The sequence below is a fragment of the Acanthochromis polyacanthus genome, chromosome 20 (assembly GCF_021347895.1).
Source record: "Acanthochromis polyacanthus isolate Apoly-LR-REF ecotype Palm Island chromosome 20, KAUST_Apoly_ChrSc, whole genome shotgun sequence".
NCBI classification, from domain to species: domain Eukaryota; kingdom Metazoa; phylum Chordata; class Actinopteri; family Pomacentridae; genus Acanthochromis; species Acanthochromis polyacanthus.
This window is the reverse complement of record NC_067132.1, coordinates 13,028,587-13,035,831: the sequence shown is the minus strand read 5'-3', so window position 1 is coordinate 13,035,831 and position 7,245 is coordinate 13,028,587.

Genomic DNA, 7,245 nt, shown 5'->3' with positions numbered 1-7,245 from the left:
GCTCAGGCCTAGTTACATAGATTACGTACGTCTTGGACTTATGTGTTTTCTGTATGTGTTGCTTTGGTATAGCTTCGTAGTTAGCTGGCGGCTTGTTTTGCTCATCTTTTTTTACATAATGGCAGCTAAAGATCCAGGGGGACCCAGCCGTAAAAGACAACTTCACGAGTCCTACGCAAGTTTCTGGAGGGGGGCGTTTCTTTGTAAATGTTAAGAGGGGGGAGGTTAGAGGGAGGTGAGGGTGAGGTTGTATGTGCGCATGCGCATGCTACGTTCAAAGTCGTAGGAAATTAAATCTCCTCTAATGCCTTTAAATAAGAAAAGCACTGAGAGAGCACAGTACAACGCCAAGGCTGATCATTCCCCCATATGGCATTGTCAGAAATGCAGCATTTCATGTGAAGAGTTCATTCGCAAAAAAAGATAACTCCGTTTTATAAATTTTCAGAAAACTAATTTTTTATTGTTTACTTGAGATAATAATAATAATAACACTAATAAGTTATTTTTTCTCTATTTTGTCATGTATTTTTCTACTGATTCAAATCCACTCAATTTCAGTTTGATATTATCTCAAGTCAACAATAAAATAAAGAGTTTTCTGAAAATTTATCAAAACGGAGTTATCTGTTTTTGCAAATGAATATATATACATATATATGCAACATTCCTTTTTTAGTTATTGATGATCACAAATCACAGCACTAAAGTGGCCATTTAATATAGATGTACCCACAAACAAAATCACCTTTGCTGAGCACAGGAGTGAGTTATACATGTGTACATTATGTACAGATACCAAATCGCGTGACCTAAATATGTAGTGGATGGTGGGATTTGATTGGACTTGGAAACATCCCCACAATTTAATCAACTGTTCCTTGTACAATGTCGGACGGATCAGTCCCAATAAGTCCGCAGCGGTCAATTTGTAGTAGGATCACACTCATGTGATCGTCAGCAGGCAGCTGACGTAGTGTTCACTTGTTGTCATGGTTACAATGATGTCGTGCCGCTATCTCATCATGATACAGATATCTTTAACAAATCCATGGATCCAGACTATAAGCTGCATCACTGTCAAAATCTAATCACTTCGTCCTTGTGTCATTTCTGACCTTCCCTGAAAATTTCATCCAAATCCGTTATTCTGTTTATGGGTAATGTTGTGCACAGACAGAATAACAGACGGACAGACAAATACGCCGATCATCACATAACTCCGCTGCATTCCTTGGCAGAGTAACTATTTAAATAGTCAGTGTGATATAAATTTCACTGACAAAAAAAAAACCTATAAAGTAGTAACAGTCTTTTTTTGTCTGTTTGTTGGTTTAATCAGTGTAACAGTGAATCTCACGAACACTAACAGATTTTGATGAAATTTTCAGGGAAGGTCAGAAATGACACAAGGACCATCTGTTTAAATTTTGGCAGTGATCCGGCTTATAGTCTGGATCCACGGATTTGTTAAAGATGTCTGTACCATTGCGAGATAGCGACACAGCATCACTGTAACCATGACAACAAGTGAACACTACATCAGCTGCCTGCTGACGATCACATGATGCGATCCTACAACAAATCGACCATTGCAGACTAATTAGAACTTATCCGACAAAAAATCATACAATGGCTGAGCAGCCTTGATGGAGTACTGCTCTTTCTTGTTTACCTTTTGGGCAGGGTTAGGCTACCTTTTCCTCATTTTCCATCCTTTGTGCTAACTAAGCTAAAGGCTGTTCAATGACTGTCAGGTCAGCCTTTTGCAAGATTCACCTGCAGAAGAAATGTACTCAAAGAAATGTACAAATAAAACCAACAAGACATTAAATGGCATCTCTAGATGCTGGTAGGTGTATTTTGTGATCTTTGGATAGGACCAGAAAAGTGCTGCGTCAAAACAAAAGATGAACGTAGCCTCAGGGGCTGAAGTATGAAACCAATGCACTGCTTGACACCTACATTTTTCTGGGCAGTTAGGAGCAAATCCTTGGATTGCGAAAAGAAATAAGTTTGGATAAAAGTCTGAGTCTTATTCTCTCTGGATTTGTTACCTCAGTAAACATTTCCTAACTAGTTTTTGGTCTCATTCACAAGTCTTGTCTTCTTCAGTATAGCAAGATGTTCATTTTATCCATTACGGACCCATTTAGAAGAAAACAGATGATAAGCTGGGTATTTTTTGGTGACTGGCGGGTTGCTATGCATCTCTATGCATTGTGTTGTTGGGTTCTCGGTCTCAAAAGCATAAAATGGTGACGTCAAAATGAGATTGAAATCAAAACAGTGGTCCACAAACCAGTAATGTATCTTTTCAGATGCACTACTCAGTGTCAACACATCGCTTCCTGAAAGCCTCATTGCCAGTTGCGTGTGTGTTTCCATGGTAATCCACCAGCCTCACTCCCTTTCCTGTGTTTGCCTGATACAGAAATGTCAACTCATTAAACTTAATTTCCATCTAGGTGGAAAGTGAAACCTTATCTCTAAAGTCTGAGTTACTTGGTTACTGTGTGCAATTGTTTATTTTCTGCCACACTTGTACATTGAATGTGTGATATCTGTGCTACACAGTGTCCAGTTCTAACATACTGCACTAACCATCGTTAAATAGTAATAACTTTCCATACTGTTGGGTTGTCGCTGGGAGTTTGGACATATTTAAAGAAAATCTCACACACTACACATTTAAGACACAACCTAGCCATTTCCCTTAGCATGTTAACCAGCAATTTCTCCATACTGCTAAAGATAGTCCAATGATTTTAGTCCTCCAAAAAAAAAACAAAAAAAAAACAAATGTATTTTCCCACAGTTTCTTTGTCTGGGTTCCCTCATGGCTTCCTCTCCCGTGCCTCCTGACATTCATAGATTTGTTTTTGAACTTGCATGGATATTATTTACATGGAAAGTTGCACAGTGAAGTTCTTCCCATCTCTATGATGGATTCCTCCTTATATTTCTGTTGAATGCTGATCCTGTGTCCCACTGCAGCTGTAGAAAGAAGCTTTCACTCTGGTTCAGAGAAACTTGCCAAAGGCCGATGTTGATAGTTTTACAGGTCAGAAACATTTTCCTTTCTCAAATTTTATTTTCTATTGCTTTAAAAGAGACCTTCTGTGAGAGCATTATCTGCAGCAATACAGAGTCTTACTAATGTGGCTGCTGTGTTCAGACCTGCATTATACATACAGTATACTAATTGGCCAGTAATATCGCTCTGCTTCTGTTCCCATTGTCCTCCTCCAGGAGACTGTTGACATTAGAGCAGGGTATAATTCAGGGCAAAGCATCATAAAATTTTAATGGGAACCTGTCTAAACCAGGTGCTTTGCCAGAGGGCATTAAGTGAATGCCGTCCCAAATTTCCTCCTTGGTAAAACGAACATTTGGAAGAGCCAGTGTTCATCTTCTGACACAGCAGGGTGAGGGCTCCGCTCCAAGTAGGCCATTAAATCTTCTCATGAGCCTGTTTTTATTTTTATTTTAACCAGGAGTTAAAGAGTGATTTTTAAACATCATGGAATGTGCCGTTAATGACCAGGACAGAATAAGTAATAGGCCCTCTTCATGGTGTTCTGTTTTTAGATGATTTACAGGTGACTTGGTCAGCATCCAGCTTGGTGGTGTAATTGATTTCCCCTCCTAATGCAGCTGTAGTAAGAGTGATGCTCAACAGAGAAACTGTTTCCTCTCCAAAGCAAAAATTCAATGTGGTATGATTTACACTGTGCTTATCTGCTGTATCCAGCTTAAACACACCCTAAACATGTCTGTTATCCTAAAGCACTGTTACATTGAAGGCCATGAGCTCTGACAGGTCAGAGAATAATTCTGGACATTTTTCATTGTTCTCTGACAGTTTATGAAAGAAATTATTAATGGGACCTTCCTCTCCTGCAACTGAATAAGACCGCTTTTTAAGTTTTCAGTGTGGTTGTAAATTAATTACTGAAAAAATTAAAGCAATTTGATGCTTACAACAAATTAACTGGATACAGAGTAGTGTCATTCAGGACTTAAAACTAGAGAAAAGGAACAATATAGAGCATCCATCGTAGATAATACTGTATTTCAGTGGAGCACTCTTCAAAAAAATACACAGTTAAAGGTGGAGTATGCGGTTCTGATCAACTACATTTTTTGTCCAATTCATCGAATAACAACTTTGGTTGTGTAAATAGAAAACATACAAAGTGACTGGGACAAAACCACTCATCACTATTCCAACAGGTACTTTGGAGGTAGTGGGAGTACAATAGACAGTAAATATGGCACTTGTTAACTATCTGAATACACCAAACAGGCATAACATTATAACCACCTGCCTAGTATTGTGTTGGTCTCCTTTATTCTGCTAAAAGTCCTCTGACCCAGTGGTTCATGGACTCAGGACTCTCTGGGGATGTCCTGTGGCATCGGGATGGTGGCAGTGATGTCTATGAGTCCTGTGGGTTTTAAAGTGGGACCTACCTAGATCAAGTTTATCCTGGTACATTCCACAGATGCTCAATAAGATTTGGATCTGGGGCATGTGGGACCCACTCCTGAGCAGTTTTTGAGGTGTGTCCGGGTGTATTGTCCTTCTGAGAGCGGCAAGTGGCATCAAGGACTGCTGTTGCCATGAGAGGTTGAGGGGTTGGTTGAACAACAAACAGCCACATGAATGTCAGGACTTAGGGTTTCCCAACAGAACATTGCTTTATAACAAGATGATCGATGTTATTCCCTTTACCTGTCAGTGGTCATAATGTTTTTGCTGTTTGGTGTAGGTTAACTAGATAAATAGCAGCAATGTTAATCCAAAATCACAGACTTCACCTTCAAAAATGACACTTTTTCCAGTTTCTTCTTCTGACACAGTCCACATATAACCTTATTTTAATTTTCTTGATCAAAATACTGCCAAACTGCACTGGTTTTACAAGATGTTATCTGCACCAGTTCTCACCTTGCCAATCCATCTGTCCATCTCATGCTCCATTTTCCCATCACTTGTGAACAAGAGCCCAAGATACTTAGTTGCCTGGGGAAGCAACTACCCCCCAACCAGTGGAGCAGTCCACCAGTTTCCGGCAGAGGACCGTGGCCTTGGACTTGGAGATGCTGACAAGTAGGAACAAATCAGTTATTGTAAAAAATGAAAGTCTGTTAGAGGCTGATCAACTCACGGAACAAATTTTAGCATAATTAACTGCAGCTAATAAAATATGTGAGCAGTATGAATTACATATTAAAAGCTTTTGTTTTCAGTCTCAAATCAAGGAGATGTTGCTTCAAAAATGATTTTTGTCTGTCAATGTATAGTGTAACTTCTGAGAGAATAAATGGTGTAGCAACAGTATGAGAGGTGAATAAGGGCTGGCAAACAGTCAGTTTGACCTTTTGATCATTTGATACATTAGTATGTAAATACGCAGAATAATCGTGCAGCACAGTGCAGGCAGATGTTCTCTGAAGGTTCACAGTAACTTGAAATATGTCAGGCAACCTTCACCAAATCCATTTCTGCAGATATACTGTGAAACTTTTATGAACAAAATGTTTTCTATAATCGTCATACATAACTCATATTGTGTATGTGGAGTATTCTTACTACCACATCCAGGTAGCTTTTACTGTATTTTCTTGGATAAATACATTTAGCAAGCAGCTCCAAGAGTTGAGAGAGCATTATTCCTCCAAGGCCAGATGTTTGGCCTTGGTTTTAGCCTGCATGTTGTCGAGTGAGAAGTAAAAGCTGCGCTACACCAGTTTTCCTTGAGAACCTGGGATGTGCAGCTGATGCCTGTGCGGACTGTGAGGGAGGATATGTTTTGAAAATGACCTGTAATCCAATCCAAGCTCCCCTGTTCCTCCCTGATGGGATTCCTTCACCGGGCCTCGGTTGTTTTCATTTTTGACAACACGCTGAAGCACATTTCATCTCCACAGTGAGCGGCCTCCTGCGCTGGATCATCCAGTGCGTGTTGCAGTGGTAAAGCAGAGCCAGGTGCCCTCGTTCAAAGCAGAGCGGCCGTTTGCCTCCTGTGGCGAGCAAACCACGGGCTTTACGATAACAAGCCTGCACAGGGTCAGAGTGTTCACCGCCGGGTGCTCTGATTGTGCTGTGATTAGACTTTCATAGCAAGTCACAGATGAATAAAATACAAAAAGGGCGATGGACTTGTATTTATTAAGGTCAGAAACTGAGAATGAAGTGGCAGGAGATGAGTGTACAGAAGGCCTTATATAACAACAAATACTGTATTCCTGGAGCTCTGATTATTATTCTCTGGTAACAACAATTGAGTGTTCATAAATGTTTAATATGAATTGCAAATATTGCAGTCATACATTCACACTTTGCACATTCACCTAGAAGTTTGATTAAACGACCGTTCAAACATTTAGTCATCGAGTCTAATCTAGGAAATGATACAATGCAATCACACAGTGTAAAGACATGAACCCTACCAGGAGCTTTACTTTTTTAAGCCCACTTACAGCTGAAAAAACCCCAAGTTTAAGCATAATATTTGTTTGTACCTAGGACATTATACAGTGAAATGAGAAAAAGCTGAAGCCACGTTCTGACAGGGTTCATACACATTTTCCATTTCAAAATTCCAAACTTTTCAAACCATATAACAACTGAGTATAAAGAGCTGGATGTTTATTATGCAAATAAATGGTTTGAAAGTTCAGCTGTTAAAATTTATGCTTCATTCTGACTACGTATGCTATTAAGTTGTCAAGTGATTGCCAGACAATTGTAGATCTCACACCAACCAAAAAGCACCGGACCCAGACAAGCTGAAAGCATTTTATCCAAGCTGCAGTGTTTAAACAGCAACATTTCTGCCTCAGAGAATACCTGTACTCATATTATTGAGCGTTTTGAATAAATTATATTACATGATTCTTACTTTTATATTTGCTTTTCATAAAAAGAGCCAAAAATATGTTGAAAATGGTTCATTTTTACAGCATCGGTGCTGCCTTGTTTATTCACTGTATCCATGGAAACAACACTAAACCCAGCTATAAAGGTAGTTTCTGTACAACTCATGTATGTTCAGACAGCTTTAATATTTGTCTATTTATGATGCTGTATAACTAAGTAATTTCAAATATTAATAAAATGAGTTGTTTGAGGATGTCTGGATTTGGTCCAGGTGTGAGGCATGCGTGTGCTTACATCTTTATTAATCCATAGAAATTTGAAATTTTACATTTCAGAAAACAGGATAGGGGAATTAG